Source organism: Balaenoptera acutorostrata, chromosome 14, assembly GCF_949987535.1.
Source record: "Balaenoptera acutorostrata chromosome 14, mBalAcu1.1, whole genome shotgun sequence".
Lineage (NCBI taxonomy): Eukaryota > Metazoa > Chordata > Mammalia > Artiodactyla > Balaenopteridae > Balaenoptera > Balaenoptera acutorostrata.
The window spans coordinates 86,894,847-86,917,956 of NC_080077.1; positions in this window are offsets into that span (position 1 = coordinate 86,894,847).

The following is a 23,110-nucleotide window of genomic DNA, read 5'->3' on the forward strand; positions in this document are numbered from 1 at the left end:
TCCCTCTCCTGCTCTGTTATTTATTTATATATTTTTTAAAAAAATTGTATATGTTTAAGGTGATGATTTGATATACATACACATAGTGAAATGATTGCCACAGTCAAGTTAATTAACATATCTTCCCCCATAGTTACCATTTTCATGTGTGTAGTGAGAGCACCTGAAATCTATCCTCTTGGCACATTTCCATATTCAGTACAGTCTTCCTAACTACAGTCATCATGCTGTACACTAGATCTCTAGACTCATTCGTCCTACATCAATGCAACTGTGCCCTTTGACCAACCTTTCCCCATTTTTCCCACCTCCCTGCCTCTGGTAATCACTCTTCTATTCTCTGCTTCTATGTATTTGACATTTTTAGATTCCATGTATAATGGGATCATGCAGTTTTCTTCTTTCTGTCTGGCTTATTTCTCTTAGCATAGATCCAAGGATGGAGAGAACGAAACGTGCCCACCAAACTGAAAAGGTATCTTGAAACTGAAAAATGAAGGAGCCAGCTCCCTATAATCAATGGATCAGTTTATTATTGAGTAACTTACATACAGTGTGGAATCAGGCAGACAGTGATCCCTCTGCTACTCAGCAATTCTCTGCACCACCAAGGGGCCACTGGGACAACTTTATAGTCAAACTTAGGCATGAGGGTATGTGCTCAGAGACAGGGCATGCATTCCTAAGTCAAGACTGCATCTGATCTATGATGGGTAACTAGACTCATGAGTGCTGGGAACATGTAAGCGAAAAATCTTATTGTTCAAAGACTAACAGAGCATATGGGCTACCTAATGAACATTAAACAGTATCTATTAACTACAAAGCCCTTGACAACAGAGAAGAGATTTACTACACAGTAAAGTCCCAGGTAGTCAGAGGAAGAACCAGGAAGAGCTGAAGGGCCCAAGATGGTGTTAGTTATGCTAACAGCTGTACAACATAACAGTCTCCAGGTTCATCCATATTGTTGCAAATGGCAGAATCTCCTTCTTTAAGGCTGTGGCTATACACACACACACACACATATATATGTGCTACAAAGAACCTGGGAGTGCAGATATATTTTCAAGATACTGATTTCATTTTCTTTGGCTATATCATCAGAAGACACATTGCTGGATCACAGTATAGCTTTATTTTTAGTTTTTTAAGGAACCTCCATAATGTTCTCCATAGTGGCTGCACCAATTTACATTCCCACCAACTGTATACAAGGGTTCCCTTTTCTCCACCCCCTCACAAACACTTATCTTTTTTCTATCCTTAGGATATTTTAACTCTCTGGAAATCTAGGTGATAATTAGTCAAGCTTCATAAAAGAGAAAAGAAATATGTTTTAATTCTTGCAAACAACTTGAAATGTTAGCAAGAGCTGAGGTTACCTTTAAGTCATTGACCTCGTGGATGCATTTAAAGAACAACTTAATTCAGTCAATTATTTGTATCTTTTTAGAAATAAAATCATATTTCTAGAATGTGTAAATAGTCAAATAATTGATCTTTTTCTTTTTCAAAATTTAGATATATGTCACATAATGTGTGTGACTGTATTTTTCCAACATTTCCCTTCTCAATTATTCTTTCATTTCTCCTATCATTGCTAGAAATTTTAAGCCAACTAGAGAAATCCTTTTGTTGCTTCACATTTTTTGCTCCCCCTTCTCTTTCTCCATGGTGAGTACCTTGATTCTGAGAGCTGGCCATGGTGATGAGGCCTGTGTGGGATGTTTTCCTTGGATTGTCACAATGTTTGTACAGATCAGTTTCCTGAATGAACTTTCTGGCTAAGAGCAAGCAGAAACTGTACTTAAAGGAGCTAACATAGAAGGCATTTTGTGGTCTCTGGATTCACCATATTAATCAAAAGGAAGTCACTGAATTGAGCCTTTTTAAATTTTTTAATTGGAAAGTTCTCAGAAATCAGCTGTAATATAAATTCCCAAATGGAAAAACTGAAGATCAGCAAAATTGAAAAACTTAACTAGATAAATGCATGTGTGTTTATTTTACCCACTCTGATTATAATTGTAAAATATCTGCCATAAATAGGGTGAAATTTTTGGTAACTTGGTGTTAAGTGTACATATTTACTGCTGACAGTCTTCATTTAGATTTTAAGAGCTCTTTATAATTCTTAATGACTTAGCCTGAAACATTGTCTTTGTGAATGAGTAGTTCATCTCTTCACAAGTGTAACATCTGTACAGAGTACTATTGTAACACAACGTCCTTCCTGTGCCAGGTAAAGATCAAGCTCAGGAACTTCCTGTTGCTGTTGCAGATATGACTGGGGGGTTTTCATTACAGGGAAAGCTAAAGGTCAGACTGGAACTGAGCCAGCACACACTTTATGTGGAAGGAAATGTCAGAACCAGATGGAGGACAGTAGAATTTCTATCCATGATACAGGGGTGACCCCATCACTCTTGAATGGTCCTACAGATTGGGAATGAGTACGCCCCTGTGTCTAGTTAATGCCAGTTCTTCAAAGTACAATATTTGTGACAAGTTCGATTATGAAATTTTCCATCTGTAAACTTTTCCAGAGATTAAATTTAGTGATAACTGTTCCTACCTCCTCACTCTCAGGATTCATACTGCATCAGAATTGACATTCAGAATTACAGGGGAAAGAAGAATGAGAAAAAGATGTGCTTTCTTTACAATTAACCTGTAATCATAGAAAAGTTACTGCCCCTTCTTCATTGCCTCATTTTCACATCTTGTTCTTTCTTCACATCACAGAGATTTCTAATAATAAGTATTAGTGTTTTAAAATAGTCAGTAGTCCATATACTATTTAAATAAAAAGTTGTTATTTTAAAGGAAAAAGTTTCCCAGAGTCACTGAAAGTAGAATCAAAGAATACCAATTCTTAAGTGCAAACTGCTAGGACAGTTGTCTCTGATATCAAAGCAACCTGAGATAGATTACCATGTATCCTGCTCCAAGGCTTTCTGAGGATGGAGATTGTACTAATGTCTGCAGAAGGCTCTTTTTGAACGTTATAATCTCTATCAACATAACTCTCTTATCTCTAGTGTAAATCTCTTCTCAATCACAATTTAAATCCACTTCCCACCTTATATAGCCCTCATAGTATGGAAATACTAGGAAGTACCCTTTATATAAAAATTTTCTACTTTTTAAAGTAGCCATCATCCCATTACCTTCTTTTTTGAAGATTAAACAACCCAAAGGCTTTATTCTTTCTTAATAGGCTTTAATCATCCCACCCATAATTTTGGTCTGCCTTTTCCAGCATCTTTTTCAAATTCTCTAAACTGCTCTTAAAATATGGAGATCAACCTTAAGCCTGTACAAGTAAACGGGAATCAGTGCCTACTCTCATCTGGCCAACTCCTCCAAGTATGAATTTTTAAAGAACTCAGTGCTGACTCATAATAAACTCATGGTCTGTTATCAGTTCCCACATTTAAAAAATGTGGTCCTGATGTCTAGCCAGTGATTTCCACAATTAGGATAGTGTTTGGTTTGAGACTTAAAGGACTGGGAGATAAATGGTGAAATCTTCCCCTTTTTCTAGTCTGACATTAATGATGTATTGTACCCCCATTGTGGAACTGTCAAAATTCTTTATCCTACTTTGGTGAATATAGTCTCATTAAGAACATGAAATGTTTTAAGTACTTCAGGAGGAGAGCTACTTGTCAGCCAACTTGACATTGTTGTGTAGAGATACCTTCTCAATCAGTAGAAGTAAGCCAGTGGTTATGTTTGAGAAAAATTGCCAATCTGAAACTCTTCTCAAACTTCATATGCATTTATCTGCAATTTGTACATTAGCATATTTATAACACACACGTATGTCTATTGTGTATCCTCAGTGTGCTAGGCAGTGTGCAGAAGGAAAACATAGTTCTAGTCTTTGCAGAATTTTGGAAAAAAATAACGTTGCAAAACTGCAGCATGTCGCAAACAGAATATGTGTCTGTATAAATATGGTCACATGTATTTAAAATATATACATGCTATAATTCTGCTTTTCTATTTTGGAATTTATTTTTTATTTTTTTCCTGTTAAGTAGACCCAGGTAGATAATACAGAACAGTGTCAGACATATGAATCTAAATGTGAGACTCACTCCTTCTTAGACTCATACTTTTTCTGAAATGAGCTTGAATTTAAGAAAGATTTTTAATGAAAGAGGAATGATGGTTTAACAGATGGCAGATGGGAGCTTGTTCTAGGTTTTTGAAATAGCATAAACTGTCCTATAAAGCATCTATAGAAAGAGACAGACAGAAGGGGAAGTGAGTGGTATTTCTTGATTAGTGTGTTGGAAACAGGTGGGGGAAATGATGGAGGTGTTACAGGTAGGCGGGCTGGGGAGAGTGACACGGACACCCCGACTGATTGGCAATGCAGGATAAAGCACCATGGAGAGCCTCTGAGGAGAAGATAATTTTTGCAGCAGCAAAGGAAGAAGAACCAGCTATTTGCTAAGTGAGAAGAGATAGGATACGGAAAGTAAAAAGAGGAGACTTAGCATATGGTGAACATTCAACCCCTAGAAAGAGTTCCAGCTGCCCTCTCTAACTTCCCACCATCAACTTCCCCTTCTAAGAGTCAGCCTCTGAACTGAGTGCAGTGAGAAGCAGGTTTAACTGAAGAGTCTCTATCTTCCATAAACACACATCCTTCAGCACTCCCACACAAGCATGTCTCAAGCCCACAGCACTGTAATCACAAAGGTGGGCAAAAGAGTGCTAATCCCAATCCTCATGGAACTTGTTTTTTTGGGGAGGGATAAGAAAATAAGTAAGCAAACAAGTAAATACCTTACAAATTGTACTAGATGCTGTGAAGAGGAAATAAAAGTGTGCAATAAGAGAGACTACTGGGAAATGTTATGGGGGGTGAGAAAACTATTTTAGACAGCATAGGGTTAATAGAAGCTTCCCTGAGGAGGTGATGTTGTAGATTAGTCATAAGATCAGAGAAGTCGGAGGTCAGAGGACAGAGTGTTTCAGGTAGAAGGAACAGCCTTTGTGATGACCTTGAGGAAGGAAAGAGCTTAATGTGTTTGAGAATCTAAAGAAGACCAGTGTGGCTGGAACAGGAGTTCAAGAATAGGAGCAGGAGAGATGGGGCTGGGCCCGATCGCAGTCTTGTAGGTCATGTTAAATTATTTTATTTTGTTCAAAGTGAAATGGGAATAATTGGAATGCTTTTAACAGGAGTGTGACATGGTCAGATTTATTTTTTTGAAAGATTGCTCTGGCTATTGTATTGAAAATAGCTGTAGCAAAGTTGGCAGAATTATACACAGATATTGTAATAACTTGAACAAGAGTCATTGAAGCAGTGGCAGCTGAGAGGAAGAGACTCAAGATATTTTTGTCGTTGAGTTGATAGGGCTTGGAGGTAGATTAGACACTAGGGATGAGAAGGAAAGAGGGATTAAAAACAGCCTTCGGGTTTGAGCACCCGGTGAATGGTGGTACCATCTATGGGAATATGGGGGACACACAGGAGAAAAACTGGGGGGTTGAGTATTGTAGGCACTGTATTTGAGATACATGAAATTTGAGATGCCTGTAAGACATTCAGTTGGAGATATCAACAGCTGTCTGTTTGATATCACAATAAACACGTGAGTCTGGAGCTCAGAGGAGATGTCTGAGTTACAGATACACATTTGGAAGTTATCACCTTGTAGGTGGTAGAGGAAACATTCATATGGACATACACCTATTCTGTGGATGCGAAATATCCAGGGTACATAAACAGGTATATGCTACCACAAAGTTACATTTGCCATCTTTGATATCTCAGGTCCTATAAACTTTGGATTTTACTCTAGGATGGGCTTTAGAGCCTAATAGAATTTTGTGGAAAATTCAGGATACATTTGAAGATGGAAGGCTTATTTGTTTTGAAGACTATGCTCTGCCAGGCAAATGGTGAAGAATCCAATTAGGATTCTCTAATGCAAAACTCTAGTCCTCCTCACTTTTACAATTGTTACCTTGCTTTTGCAATTGGGCCCAATAGATATTTTTCTTTATCCCTTTCACAGATGGTTGAGGACATCTGTATTAAACCAACAATGAGAACCACTGCATTATATTCTTCTTCTTGCCTTTTAGCTGTTACGATAATAATCAAAATTAGCATTTTGGAGTAATCTTTCATACCTTCAAATTGTTTTTAAAAACACTAATTATTCCTCAGTACACTCTTGTGTAAAAGGAAATGCTTTTATGGTTGTAAGGATGGGAGAGCAGGTAAATCGATACCATTTTGACAGCTGTTGTTTATTCAAACCATCACTGAAATTGCTAGGTGAAATCTCTTAGCTAGTGAGTACAATGTATTTACTTTTAAAAGAACAGAGTGACAAAGAATGAGCTCATGGCTATAAGAAAGGTAAATTCAGTTATTCTAAAAACTGAGACTGAATCCTAAATAGCTGAACTCTAGTCTACATAATTATGTAAGTAAATAACTATATATATAAACATCTACATATATAAAATTATATATAACTATATATTAACTTAAACCTTTATAACATTATTTATATTGTACATAACTATATATACCTTTATATATGATATATAAAGATATAATTTTATATATAAATATATATATATGAAAAGTTTGCCTCTTTTTCAGACTTGGAATGTCAACCATTTCACATAAAATATTTGGAAGAGAACGTTACATCTTCGTAATCAGAACAAACTATACATAATTTAATATTTTCTAGATGACTTAGGATTATCACTATAAACATTCACTATTGCACAGTACTACAGTAATATGAGGCCCACTTCCCAGGAGCTGTGGAAGGTTTTCTTCTGGTTTCTCCATGAGAGAGCAAAGGATGGTGGTACTCTTGCCATTATCTGCTTTCCATACTTTGCTTCCTACTCATGCCTGTAACTCTTTTCCTAAATTCTCCTTCATTTACTTATCTCTCATCAGTCTCATATCCAAGTCAATGCCCAAGGAACCCTACTGGGTAAAAATCAACAAATTTTTTAAAAATGTAAATTTTTTTCTACTTTTTAAAGTTTGTTTTTTATTAAGCTCCTTTAAGCTCTGTTTAGAGAAGTGAGTTATAATCAGAATAATAGAAATCCATCATATTTATCATGCATACATACACAAGTATGTATCATATTATACATACTCATGTATCCACATACAAAATGATTATAGATTACTAAGTATAGATTGTCATTTGGATTATCCTCATGGTACCACAAGCCCAAACTCAGACAGTAATATAAAAAATTGCCTGGAGATAGTGAACTCCATAGAGCCATGAACATGGCTAATTAAAAAATTTGCAATATGGATTTGTTCCAGAAATGTGAGTATGATTTAATAATTAAAAAAATTAATAAATAGAATTCACCACATCAATAGATTAAAGGATAAAAATAATTTTATTATCTCAATAAATGCAGATAAATATTTGTTAAAATTCAACATATGTCCAGAAAACTAGGAATTTCTAAATCTTACAAAGGCTATCTATTAAAAAATCTACAGAAAACAACATACTTAGTAGTGAAATATTGGAAGCTTCCTCCTGAGATTGGGAACAAGAAAAAGATGTCCATTCTCACCACTTCTATTTAACATTTGTATTAGAAGTGCAGTAAAGCAAGAAAAGAAAAAGGTATAATGGCTAGAAAGGAAGAAGGAAAACTGCTATTATTCACAATGACACGATTACATTCACAGAAATTTTAAAAAACCCGTAAACAAAATATCAATATTAGAAATAAGGAAGTTAGGTTGCAAGGTATAGGTCAATCTATTGTGTTAACAACAAACAAACAATTAAAATTAAATTAAAAGCAATATCATTTACAATAGCACCAAAAATCATATAGATAGAAATAAATCTAGTAAAAGGGCACGAAAAACTATATGATATTGCTGAAAGAAATTAAGGAAGGCCAAAGAAACAATGATTTACCATGTTCATGGATTAGAAAATTTAATATTGATTATATGTCAATTCTCCATAAACTGATCTGTATATTCAATTCAATCACAGTCACAATACTAACAAGGTTTTTTGATGGAAATTGACAAGCTGATTCTAAATAGGTAGAAATTCAAAGGACCTAGAATAAGGAAAGAAGCTATAAAAAGAAGAATAAAACTGGACACCTCCTAACATACTTCTTTCCTAAGAAGAAATACTTATACTAGCATATTAGTTACCTATATCATGTATAGCTAACTACCATATCAAGACTTATAGTAGTTACCTTTCAGTGAATATTGATGGATAGGGACCACAAGGATGCAGGAAACATTCTATGTCTTTACTTGTGTAATAGTTTAGGTATATATTACATATGCAAAAACTAACTAAGCTGAACACTCAAGATTTGTGTATTTTAATATATATAAATTGTACCTCAGCTTAAAAATAAAATTGGTCTTCGGGAAGCCTTATAATCTGGAAAGTGCTTTCTGTCAAAGAGGAGCTCACAGAAAAACGTCACAAAGTACACAACAAAGTCCACCACCAGGAGAGAAAGAATTTACTCCCAAGAATAGGGAACAATAGAGCAATATGAAAAAAATGTTAAAATAACTGTGTTTAAAACCAAAAGGATAAATAGAGGTTTTATCAAAGAGCTAAATGAAATAGAATCCATAAAACCAAGACAAAATATTTTATGTATGTATGATATATGTATGTATGTACTATGTATGTATGTATGTATCTTTCTCCCTCGCTTCCTCAAGGTCTGTTTAAATCTAAAATCCATGTCTTGTTCCTTTGTTCCAATAAATTGCCTCCATAAGCCATTAAAAAATTAAAGAAACTATTTCAATTCCCATACTGTTGGCACTGAAGTATTTAGAGTTAGGTTTTAGTGAAAGAATTAGTAAATATACATTAGGAAGTTGAATATTTATTATTAAATCTAAGAAAAGTAAATTTACTTTATATTCATACTTAAAGTTCTTTTTGTATATTAATGAGACAATAGCTATTAAATATTTTAAAATAGAAATAGTTGAATCCAAAAATTACAAAATTAGCTTTTTTTTAGCTTAACTCATCATCTTTTGGTGCAGGCTGAGAACTGCAAGTTGACTTTTTGTGTTTGTCTAAACATAAATATTAATTTTTCCCCTTTAAAAAACTAATAATATAATGAACAAATTATGTAAACATGGTCAATATAGTATTTTACCATTTCTGATACCTATACTTCAAAATGTTTCATCTACTTTGACTTCTAATTCCGTATGTGTGACCCCAACTATACAAAGAAAGTTTGTAGAATTAGCACCTTTTAGTTGTTGTGAAGGAACAGAAATAAAATGTTTACAAGAGTCCAAGAGTTTACTGCGCGTATACCAGAATGCTAAATTCTGGGTCATAACAATTGAGTAACGTAGCTATAAAAATGAGTCAAGATGCAAGTATTCGCCTTATATCCAGAAGATAAATCACTTGAAAGCTCAGTAGTACAATAAACTGACAATTCAGAGAACTCGTCAGGATACATTTTTGTCTTATGACGCAGACAAGCCATAAATTCAGACTAAAGAGTATATTTTACCTTTTGTTTTTGTTTTGGAAATTGTTACTGAGGGTAATTTATGGACAAATTTAAACTATTTTTTTTTACATTAGTGATGAATTTTACGACTTGAAAATACAGAGTATAGTTTAGTGGCCTTATTTTGTATCCTGAAGATTGTTATGTTGGATAAAGCTGCTCTCAGATCCAGAAGAATAGAGTTAATCCCATGTGACCTGACATCTATGCTCTTGTGTATCCTCCTTGACACTTCATCTATGATTACTCTTAAGTCCTCAGCCATGCAGACTTGGTACATTACAGATGAGACAGCCAGGGAGACCCAGGGGTCCAGAGTTAGCTGGGCTGGGGACATATTCCTAGGTTTGGGAAAATTAGTCCATTATTAGATAGACTGAAGGAAGCAAAGGCCTTCTTGCATTATCAGCTGGCATTGTAGTATCCGCCTGTCTCACAGTAAAGAAAGAAAATTAATTTTAATTTTTACACATTTTGGGGTGGTATTCTGGGTTGGATTACTTCTAGATGTCTAGTTGTATCTGCTGGGAAGGAACGGGCATTTATTTTGGATCTGAGACTTGGGGTGATATCCAATCAGGAAACCCCCCACTTCCCATATTATTCAACCCCTGAAAGCACACTACTTTAATAATAATAATAATAATAATAATAATATTGTTATTATTAATAATAATAATGGAAGCTATTTATTGGGCACTGACTAGGAAAATTTTGTCTTAACCTAGTTGATTAAATGAAGTTAGTCAATGTGGACTTGTTTCAGTTTAAGGTTTTTTGTGCTTTTGTTTGGTTGTTGCATATATTGTATTTATAAAATATATTTATGTTGCAAATACACATAAACATCATGTTTTAGAACAAATGTACAGTGGTTGTGCTACACTGATACACAATTTAGATACTTTGGTCCTTTATGCTCTATGTGGGTCCAGGGCAGTGTTATTTGAGTTGTATTTGAAACTGGTATCACTTATTATCAGTTTTGTAATCTTGGGCCCGTCACTTTACCTAATGAAGATGATAATTGTGCCGACTTTGTTGGGTTTTTGTGACGCATTTAGGACAATGTGTGACAAGGAACGATATACAACAGACAGCTGTTAAAATTCTTTTTAACGTTTTCACAAGGCTTTATTTTCACAAGGAAAGTTTTCAGAGATCAGGGATCATATTTATAGAGAAGTCTGTTGGTAAAATTCCCAGTATTGCACAATGTGCCAGAAGGCTTCTGATAAATGCTGTTTGATTGCTTGATTCTGAATGATCAGGTAAGAAGGATTCAGAATTTAGGAGCTTTCTGGTGCTATAGATGAATGAGTCAGTAGAATGTAAAGCGATAATAAATTCAAAGATTCCATGGCATAATTTAGTAGCTTTTCAATGATCTGCTAGCTGTTCTTTGATAATGGTGTTGTGCTGCCTTAAGCAAATTTACTACTGACATTAAGTGGGGAAATTAAATTCCTGTGATCATCAACATCCTATTGCTTAGCTTCAAAAGGGCAGCTCCCTGTTTGGTAGGAGTGGGTTTCTGATCACAGACCTTAAACCTTAGAACAGGGAGGGCTGTCACTTTTAGGGGAGCATCATGGAAATGCTCTGTTGATCGTGGAAATGTCAGCAGGTGTTCATAGATTTTTTTAAAAAATATTTATTTATTTATTTATTTTTGGCTGTGTTGGGTCTTCGTTTCTGTGCGAGGGCTTTGTCTAGTTGCCGCAAGCGGGGACCACTCTTCATCGCGGTGTGCGGGGCTCTCACTATCGCGGCCTCTCTCGTTGCGGAGCACAGGCTCCAGACGCGCAGGCTCAGTAGTTGTGGCTCACGGGCTTAGTTGCTCCGCGGCATGTGGGATCTTCCCAGACCAGGGCTCGAACCCATGTCCCCTGCATTGGCAGGCAGATTCTCAACCACTGCGCCACCAGGGAAGCCCCATAGATATTTTTATTCCTATGTTTCCTCTGCAAACTAGGCTCTCTGCCAATATATACACAATCTTACACTTCTCAAATTAAAAAAAAAAAAAAAGGAAAATAACAACACAGAAGAGTGGGATGGCATGGAAGGGAATGTCACTGTCATATACTCAACTTCATTTCTGAAGAAATAGAAGACCTCCATGTTTTAATTTTGAGCATCTTCTAGTTGTTCTCTCTAGAATAAGCATTGTGGTTCCGTTTTAGACCCAGGCATCAAATTCTCTTTGGATTTTTTGACCATCTTGTTTACTCAGAAATGCTAATGTTTTTCAGTTAGCTAATCTACAATTTATATAGGAAGTTCTTTAATTTTCTTGTCACTTCTTCAGCTATATAACTGGATCAACCGGGGTAATCCTTTGTGTTTATTTAGTTTTAAGGCTTTCTGTTACTCTCTGTGCTCCAAGTTTTCTAGAATCATATGCCTGATTTAAAGTTTAACTTTTAACTTCAAAATGAATTCAAAATACTTTTCTTTGATAATTCATAATATGCCCTTGAGATTATTTTGAAAAATGGCTCACATGGCTAGAAAAATACATATATATATATTTATAAAATATATCTTTATATGTAATTTTCTACATATTTCTATATAAATATATATCCATTTAAAATTGCATATACGTTTAAATATTCTTCATATTTATATAGCAAACTCATATGAAAAGCAAGAAATGTGTTTAATAGCAAGTATTGTATAGAGATATTAATCCCATGGAGTAGGAGACTGGATTGCACTGATATTTTTAAGATACAAATTACACATTATGGGAATTCTAGCCTTCTCTGTTTTACATAGGGAGAAACAGAAGAACCAGACTCTAATTTAGCCATATGCACTGTGTTCCCAAGATTTACTTTAATTCCTGGGAATCCTGGAAAGTGACAAGGAAGACTGAATGCCATTGCCTTTCAGATTTTTCTCTCCTTTTCAATTCATTTCCTTTGAATTTATTTTTGGAAAGTGGTATAGGGTGTATAAGAAATTTAACATGGTTGGGAGTTAAGCCATTGTTGAGCCCTCTCTTTCCCTTCTAATGAGCATCAGAATAATCCTTCATTTCTGCGACTCTTTATTTTTATCTGCATCTCCTCTTTTCTCCTCCATTCTTTTTTTCCTCACATAGATTCTTTCTGTTGTTCTGCCACCATCAGGCTTTACAGAAAAATTTAAAAGGCAGTTTTATTATCATCAGTGTAGTACAGCCCACAGATTGCCTATGCAAATGCCATTCTTTCCTACTTCCTTAGAAGAAAACCCAGAATTTACTCCAAGCAGTGACGTATGTCTACGTCAAGTCTCCAGGTCACAGCTTGCAGATATGGTGGCCATGAGACGTTACTGGGTAGGGATTCCCAAAAGGCTCCTCACAGGGCCTGACTTGGTAGGAAGTGTACCCTTTGCCACCCCCTTTCATCCCTCTTCCTGCCAGGAATGCAGATGGAATGGACGGTAAGGTGACCCTGAGCAAGGAAGCCATGTTCTACTGGTGGAACCGAAAGGTATGAGAAGCCTCAGCCGCTGGTAACCCTGGACCTGCCAGACTCCAGATTCCCCTCCTCCAGACCTCAGTCAAGTGAGAGAAATAAATCTTTGTCTTGCTTAGGCCATGTACTGGGATTTTCTATGGTATGCTGCAAAATTAAATCCTGTATATACACATGTACACATAATACAGGATTTGATTTGGGTGCATATCGGAGAATATCCAAAAGCATTTCAAAATTTTTAAATGTCTATAGTGACTAGAATGCGTGTGTGTGTGTATATATATATATATATATATATATAATATAATATATATAATATAATATATATAATATAATATATATATAATATATATGCATATATGTGTGTATATATACATATGTGTACATACATATGTATTCATTGTAGAAATTTGTTAGAATATGAAAGGGCATAAAAAATTTAAGTAGAAACCACTTGTAACTCTATTACACAGAGACATACATTGTTAAAAATGTGTTTCCTTCTATTCTTATTTTTTGAGATTTTTTTTTCTACAAAATTGAGATCTTCCTTTATTTACTTTATATCCTTTTATATCCTGTCTCTTTTCACTTACAGTTACATCATATCATTAAATATTCTTTCAGAATCTGATTTTAATAATCACATACTTGTCCATCTTTTGGATCCACTGCAGTTGTCCAATTGTTGGATATTCAAATTGTCTCTAACGTTTCGCTAGACTAATTTTTAAATCAATCTTTCCATACTTTTATGAGTATTTCTTTAGAATAAATTTATGAAAATGACATTGTTAATCATGGTTTAAAATGGCACAAACGTTTCTAAAATCCTTGACAAACTTTGTCAAATGGTATCATACAAAGAACATTCTCTTCATCACGAATATAGAGTACTGCCACTTAAAATATCTTGTGTAACTTGGTGGAGAAAAAGTAGCCTCTCTTTTCTGAGAAGATGTGCTTATTTGATTACTCATGAAATCAAATCTTTTTCGTACACTTCTTGGAAATTATCAGTTCTCCTTATCAGTTTATAAAAGTACATTGCGGATTAAGGATATTGACAGTTTGGGTTGAACTTGCGTCGTGTTGTCTGGTACAATGCTGGCATCTAGTAAGTGCTGACACGTGTTTCTTGATTTGGGGCATTTTTCCTTTAATATTTAAAGGTAGGAACACAGCAAAGGGGTACCTTTTGGTTTGTGGCAGAACATAAACAAGAGACATTCTGCCTTGGATAAGTTGTATTGGGGTGTTGATTGGGCATCTAAGTGGGAGTTGACCACACATCAGTCTTCTGGGAAGGTGTATGGGCACCACTTATGCTGTATGGAGAAAATATTGGAACATCTACTTGTGTTTATTTTCAATTTTTTTATAAGGAATTAAGCTTTACGAAGTGTCACCTATAGATGGGTGTCGCTCAGGCTGCCCTGAGTGGTCCCTACATTTTGCACCAGGATGGGTTATACACAGTAAGTAAGGTTTGCTGCACAGAGAGTTTAGTTTTGCCCTGAGAATTGGGCTGACAGAGGTCGCTCACATGTCTAATCAGGGCCCTGCCACACAGTAACATTACTGGATAAATGGATTTACAGAGCTTAGTATTGAGTTTTAATAAATATACCTCAAGAAATGGAAAAGAGGTTTAAATATTAATATGGAGATTATAGCTTGAAAATGATATCAATAATATAAGCATCTGGGCACACAAGAAACTGTCAGAGTGACACTTGCGGTAGGAGCTCTTTGTCAGCCTCACTCCATGGTTAGAAACAGCGACCATCTGCTTAGATCTAACAGGGTCCACCAGATACTTTCACATTATCCACATGTAAGTTTTGTAATAACAGTAAGTGAGAAAATAACTGCCTTTTGTACTATAGAGAAAATATATTGAAAATAAACATCTGGATATCTTTTCACCATTTAGCAATACGTGCCATTGACATAAATATATATACACACTTATACACACACACACCCTCTACACACATTTAAGAAAATTGGAAACAGAATTTTCTAGACAATTTAAAGATATTTCATGTTATTGGGTATTTGAAACCACTTGTGAAAAATATAAACAAGTAACACTGTCTAATGAGTTTTCAAGGACAGTAGGATGAAATCAGAGAAAAAGCATATTTACCAGTTGAATATTTGCTTTTAATGACTGCCATGGCCAAATAAAAAATGTCTCACATAAATATCAAAATAAACTGAATTTCAAAACTGACCTGGAATCTAATTAATGTATAACAAAATATTAAACCAAGGTTTTCAAAAGTAAGGCAACATATTTCATCTCATTGTACTCAATATATTTGGGCAGAGTGGATAAATAAAACTTAAAAATACTGAAAGTGTTATATGGAAAATATTTATTTAATCTCATTGTAAAATGATTTTATCTTGGCACAAGTGTTATAATATATGCAATATATTAATATATTAGTCCTTCAAAAACTTATACAGATAGGGGAACATTAAGCTCACAGACCACTGGAAATAAGAATGTAAGATTGCCCTTTTGAAGATATTGGGTAATTAAAGCCATTAGGGATTGCATGTCAAATGAGAAAAGGACTAATCAGACAGTTCCTCTATCTCATGACCATTTAGAATCAAATTATAGAGTAGAAGCCTAGAGGATGCATAATCCACAGAATCGATACTAGAAAGCAGGGTGAAAATGCAAAGGGCTTTGTGTCCAGAAGCCCTCACCTTCAATTCTGCCTCCACCATCCCTAGTTGTACAATTCTGGGCAATTTATTTCTCAGAAATTTAGACTCGATATGTGTAAAATGTAAATAACACCTAATTCTTAGAATTACTCTGAGCGTTTCTGAGATAACCTGTGTAGGATACTTAGCCCCCCGCCTGGCACACTATAGGTGCTCAACCTATGGCAGTTTTTCTCACAGCATCTTTACAGGTACATTTTCAGTAGCCCGTTTGCTCAGTGTGATGTTATTGCTGGAGAAACTGGATATCCTACTAATTACCAGAAGAGGCTGAATTTCATTTGAGAATAGGAGTCACTACCATTACTTTTGTTTTATTTTCATTACTACACTGATGTGAACTAGTATTTACTCCAATTTTGTGATTTTGGATGGATATATTTCTGGTTGGTGGATGGGGTTATAAAATGTTCATATTACCTATAGTAGGCTCCAAAAAGCATTTGTGGTTTCTCTCTGATCCCAGACCATCTTGCATTTAAATCCTTTTACTGGATATCACATCCTTTTGCTTTTCCTCTGTGCTGTTTATTAAATCATATTACTTTATGATAGTATCCCCATGCACTCTTATCTTGCCCTTGCACCTCTCTACCCATCCCACTGTGATCAAGACACTACTTTTAGACCATCTATTGTTTAGACAGAACATGGTAGTGAACAGTGCTGCTGGCCGCCCTACCAGGAAATCTTGAAAACATCTTTCGTAGGCTCTGTAGTCTATCTACAGATGCTAGGAAATTCATATTTTATCAACCTCCTAGGGTCCAAATGGTACTCAGAAAATGCAGCCTTCAACTGAGCTTTGTGATTAATTGCTGCTGTCAGTCATTTGTCAGCAGAAATGGTGCCTTCACCTTTAGCTTTTCACCATAAATCAAAAGTCTGGGGACTGCCCTGGCGGTCCAGTGGTTGGGACTCTGGGCTTCCACAGCAGGGGGTGCGGGTTCAATCCCTGGTTGGGGAACTAAGATACTGCATGCTGCGAGGCCAAAAAAATAAAATAAAAAAAAATAAAAATAAAATTAAAAAAAAGATCTACATTAAAAAAAAAAAAGTCTGGATGAAGACAATCAAGAGGATGAGGGTAAGGATAATGGTAGCTGATCTGAGCCTCCACCTAGAGATCCCTGGATGTCCCCTTCCCACTCAAGTCTTTCCCGTCTCCTGGAAGTGTTTTTTCCTTGTGACTCTTACAGAACTCTGTGGTTGTTATCTCTGTCAGCCGCCTCTGAAGCCCTGGGGCCTTGCTGATGTCCACCCCTCAAACCCCATGACATAGATGGGAGGGAAGTAGAAACCATCTGCAAGAGCAGCTCTCTCTTTATAATTTTTTATTGAGATATAATTGATATACAACATTGTATAAGTTTATGCTGTACAATGTGTGGAATTGATACATTTATCTATCACAATATAATTACCACTGTAGCATTAGCTAACACCTCCAACATGTCCCACCATTGTCATTTCTTTTTTGTGATAAGAACACTTAAGATTTAGTTTCTTAGCAACTTTGACGTATATAATACAGTATTGTTAGCTACTATCACAGTGCTGTGCACTAAGTCTCCAGAATGTATTCATCTTCTAACTGCAAATTCATGCCCTTTGACCAATATTTTCCCAATTCCTCCATCCCCAGTCCCTGGTAACTACCATTCTGCTCTCTGTTTCTACAAGTACAGTATGATGTCACTTGTATGTGGAATCTAAAAATAAGGTTGTATTTTCTGTGGTGGGAAAAAAAGATTTTTTTAATTCCATTTTTAAAATTTTCAAATGGAATGGCCTTTGCTTATTTATTTATTTTTTAACACACTACTAGTATTATGTATTTTATTTATTTCTCTCTCCATTTCTCCAAGATCTTAGGACAAACTCTGTAGGACTGACCCAAGGGAAAAATGAGAGCAATGCTCACATTATTATACCCCAAGTCAGCTGTTCTTATATCTGGTTGTACAGCAAAATCATTTGGAAAACCTTTTTCTCTTTAATTAATTAATTATATTTATAGACATATAGTTGATTTATAATATTAGTTTCAGGTGTGAGACATAATGATTCACTATTTTAATGATTACACTCCATATAAAGTTATTACAAATTAATGGCTATATTTCCCTGTGCTGTACAATATATAATTGTTACTTATTTATTTTGTCCATAGTAGTTAGTATCTCTTAATCTCCTACACCTGTCTTGCCCTAATCCCCTTCCCTCTCCCAACTGGTAACCACTAGTTTGTTCTCTATATCTGAGTCTGTTCCTCTTTTATTATATTCATTCATTTGTCTTATTTCTTAGCTTCTACATATAAATGATAACATGCAGTGTTTTTTTTTTTCTCTGTCTGACTTATTTCACTAAGCACGATACTCTCTAGGTCCATACATGCTGTTGCAAATGGCAAAATTTTATTTCTTTTTATCCTGAGTAATATTACATTGTGCAAATATATAACACACCTTTTTTATTCATTCCTCTGTTGATGGATGCTTAGGTTGCTTCTGTATCCTGGGTATTGTAAATTATGCTGCTATGAACATTGGGGTGCATGTATCTTTTAATATTAGTATTTTTTGTTTGTTTGTTTGTTTTTCAGATAAATACCCAGCAGTGAGTTTGCTGGGTTATACGGTACTTCTATTTTTAGTTTTTTGAGAAACCTACATACTGTTTTCCACAGTGGTTGCAGCAATTTACATTCCCACCAACAGTGTAGGAGGGTTCCCTTTTCTCCACACCCTCACCAACATTGGTTATTTGTGTTCTTTTTGATTATGGCCATTCTGACAGGTGTGAGGTGATATTTCATTGTGGTTTTGATTTGCATTTCCCTTATGATTAGTGATTTTGAACATCTTTTCATATGCCAGTTAGTCATCTGTATATCTTCTTTGGAAAAATGTCTATTAAAGATCTTCTGCCCATTTTTTAATCAGGTTGTTTATTTTTTTGATGTTGAGTTATACAAACTGTTTTTTATATTTTGGATATTAACCCCTTATTATTTATAAATGTTTTCTCCCATTCAGAGGTTGTCTTTTTGTTTTTTCAAAGGTTTCCTTTGTTGTGCAAAAGCTTTTAAGTTTAATTAGGTCCCATTTTTTTATTTTTGCTTTTGTTTCATCTGCCTTAGGAGATTGAAAAAAATATTGCTATGATTTATATCAAAGAGCATTCTGCCTATGTTCTTTTATAGGAGTTTTATGGTTTCTGGTCTTACATTTAGGTCATTAATCCATTTTGAGTATATAGTGTAAGAAAATTGTCTAATTTCATTATCTTACATGCAGCTGTCCGGGTTTCTTAGCACTATTTATTGGAGAGACAGTTTTTTCTCCATTGTGTATTATGGCCTCCATTATCATAGATTAATTGACCATAAGTGCATGGGTTTATTTCTGGGCTCTCTATTCTGTTCCATCGATCTATGTGGCTGTTTTTATAGCAGTACCATGCTGTTTTGATTACTGTAGCTTTGTAGTGTAGTCTGAAATCAGAGATCATGATACCTCCAGCTTTGTGCTTTTTTTCTCAAGTTACATTGGCAATTCAGGGACTTTTGTGGTTCTATATAAATTTTAGGATTATTTGTCTAGTTCTGTGAAAAATATCATAAGTATTTTGATGGGGATTGCATTAAACTAGTGTATTGCTTTGGTAGTATGGAAAGTTTAATAATATTAATTCTTCAAATTCTTCAAATCCATAAACACAAGCTATCTTTACATTTCTTTGTGTCATCTTCAATTTCCTTCATCAATGTTTTATAGTTTTCAGTGTACAGGTCTTTTACCTACTTGGTTAAGTTTATTCCTATGTATTTTATTCTTTTTGATGTGATTTTATGTAGGATTGTTTTTTTGCTTTCTCTTTCTGATAGTTCACTATTAGTGTATAGAAAAGCAACAGATTTCTGTATATTAATCTTGTACCCTGCAACTTTACTGAATTCATTTATTAGTTCTAATTATTTTTTGGTGGAGACTTTAGAGTTTTCTAGATCTATAACTATATCATGTCATCTGCAAATAGTGACAGTTTTACTTCTTCTCTTCTGACTTGGATGCATTTTATTTCTTTTTCTTGTCTAATTGCTATGGCTGGGACTTCCAATATTATGTTAAATAGAAGTGATGAGAATGGGTATCCTTTTCTTGTTCCTGACTTTAGAGGAAACGATTTCAGCTTTCCATCATTGAGTATAATGTTAGCTGCATGTTCGTCATAAATAGCATTTATTATATTGAAATATAATATATGTTCCCTCTACACCAATTTTGATGAGAGTTTTTATCATGAATGGATAGTAACTTTTTGTCAAATACTTCTTCTGCATCTATTGAGTTGATCATGTGATTTTTATCCTTGCTTTTGTTAATGTGGTGTATCATATTGATTGATTTGCAGATATTGAACCATCCTTGCATCCCTAGGATAAATCCCACTTATCATGGTGTATGATCCCTTTTATATATTGTTGAATTTGGTTAGCTAATATTTTGCTGAGGAGTTTTGCACCTACAGTCAGTAGGGATATTGACCTGTAATTTTCTTTTTTTGTAATGTCTTTGTCTGGTTTTGGTATCAGGGTAATGGCTGCATAGAATGAATTAGGAAGTGTTTTATTCTCTTCATTTTATTGGAATAATTTAAGGAGGCTAGGTATTAGCTTTTCTTTATATATTTTGTAGAATTCCCCTGTGAAGCTGCCCAGTCCTGGACTTTTGTTTTCTGGAAGTTTTTTGGTTATGATTTCAATACTACCACTAGTGATGGGTCTGTTCAGATTACCTATTTCCTCCTGATTCAGTCTTGGAACCTTGTATGTTTCTAGAAGTTTGTCCATTTCTTCTATGTTGTACAGTTTGTTGGCATATAACCATTCATAGTATTCTTTTATGTTTTTTTTTTTTTGTACCTCTGTGATATCAGTTGTTATTTGTCCTCTTTCATTTCTTATTTTATTTATTTGGAGCCTCTCTCTTTTTTTCTTGGTGATCCTGGTTAAGGTTTATCAATTTTGTTTTTCTTTTCAAAAAAACCACCTCTTGGTTTCACTGATCTTTTCTATTTTTTGTCACTATTTTATTTATTTCCTCTCTAATTTTTATTACTCCCTTCCTTCTGCTTACTTTGGGCTTTGTTTGTTCTTCACTTTCTAATTCCTTTAAATGGTAGGTTAGATTGTTTATTTGAGATTTTTCCTATTTCTTGAGGTAGGCATGTATTGCTATAAACTTCTCTGTTAGAAGCTTTTGTTGCATTCCACAGATTTTGGAAAGAGGTGTTTCCATTTTCATTTGGCTCAAGGTATTTTCTGATTTCCTCTTTGATTTCTTCATTGACCATTTGGTTTCTTAGTAGAATGTTGCTTAGTCTCCATGTGTTTATGTCTTTCCCATTTTTCTTCCTGTAATTAATTTCTAGTTTCAAACTGTCGTGGTCAGAAAAAAAATCTAATATAATTCATATCTTCTTAAATTTGTTGAGACTTGTTTTGTGGCCTAACATGTGATCTATCCTAGAGAATGTTTCATGTGTGCATGAAAAGAATGTGTATCCTGCTGCTTTTAGATGGAATGTCCTGTAGATATCTAAGTCAAACTGGTCTGTTGTGTCATTTAAGACCACTGTTTCTTCATTGATTTTCTGTCTGGATGATCTGTCCATTGATGTTAGTGAGTGTTAAAGTCCCAGACTATTATTGTATATATTATTGTACATTTTTCTCTTTGTGTCTGTTACTATTTGCTTTATATATTTAGATGCTCCAGTATTGGGTGCATATATGTTGAATGTAATAGTCTCTTCTTGTATTGATCCCTTTATCATTGTATAATACCCTTCTTTGTCTTTTGTTATAGACTTTCTTTTAAAGTCTACTTGGTCAGATATGAGTATTGCTATCCCTGCTTTATTGTCTTTTCCATTTGCATGAAATATCTTTTTCCTTCCCCTCAAATTCAGTTTGTGTGTGTCTTTAGCTCTGAAGTGAGTCTCTTGTAAGCAGCATATAAATTTCTCTTTTTAAAACAAATCATCCACCCTATGTCTTTGGTTTGGAGCACTTACTCCACTGACATTTAAAATGATATTGATAGGTATGTACTTCTTGCCATTTTGCTACTTGAGTGTTTTCTTCATGAGAGGAATGTAGGTTTCTTACAGCCCCATGTCAGTTCCATTGGTTTTCTAACCAGCTATGTGGACTCCTCTTTTCTGGTGTTGGACCCCAGGGCTGGTGCCCAATGTGTGGCTCAAGCCGCTCACTCCCCAGGGTGGTTCTCCAGCTGTGAATCTCCCTTTTCCTCTGAGTCCCCTCCCAGGGGCCCAGGTCCTGACCTGATGGCTTCTCCTCCCTTCCTACCTGATTCTGTGTGACTCTTTCTTACAACCTTGGTAGTACAGGACTCTTTCTGCCAGTCCCCAGGTTATTTTCAGTGAGAAATGTAGATGTAGATATATTTGTGATGTGTTTGAGGAGGGAGGTGAGTTCCATGTCCTCCTACTCTGCCATTGTGATCTCTCTGGGAAAGCATTTTCTTTCTTTAATTCTATGTTTTGGAGTCTAAACCTAAGTTCCCAAAACTTACTGAATGCAAATGTCTAGGGTGGGACCCAAGAATCCCACCTAACACTTCCCCTATGAGTGACAGCCAGTGAGTGCTTCTGAACCACTTTCAAGTACTATATTTTCCTCCTGCCTCAGAGTAAGGTCTATGCCTCTTTTCTCCCTGGTTCTCTCTACAATCTCCTTTTTGGAGCTTTTCCATCACTGGCCTTCAAATCTCTCCTCCCTCATCACACATGATTGCATTAGTTAGAACAAGGAGATTAAAGTTAAGGTATAATTGTGAGGACAAATACAAATTTAAAATAAGAGACCCAATTCCCTCTGTAGAAAATAAGGGAAGAAACTTTCCCCCCTCTAGTTTTTAGAGCATTTACTTTAGTAAGCTCTTTCTTCTTTCTTTAAAATTTTATAAATACGTTTGAGTACTAGGTAGGACTTTTGTTAGCTTTATGACCCGGGACTGACTTTCTCAAGGACCTGGGAACCATCCTTTGGAATGTAAATATCAAGAGCAATACTGTCCAGTCTCTCCATCTCTGTGGGAGGGCTAGAGCCTAACTTTGGGGGTGCCTGGCTACAAGTTGCAAAACAGCCTCCTGTCACAAAAAGATGAGATTGTTTTTCCCCTGGAAAAAGCCAATTATCTAACACAGATGGTCACCCCAGTAACCAGGTACAGTCAGGATGAACTCTGTGTAACAAATGGTGCTGTCGAGTCCTCTTA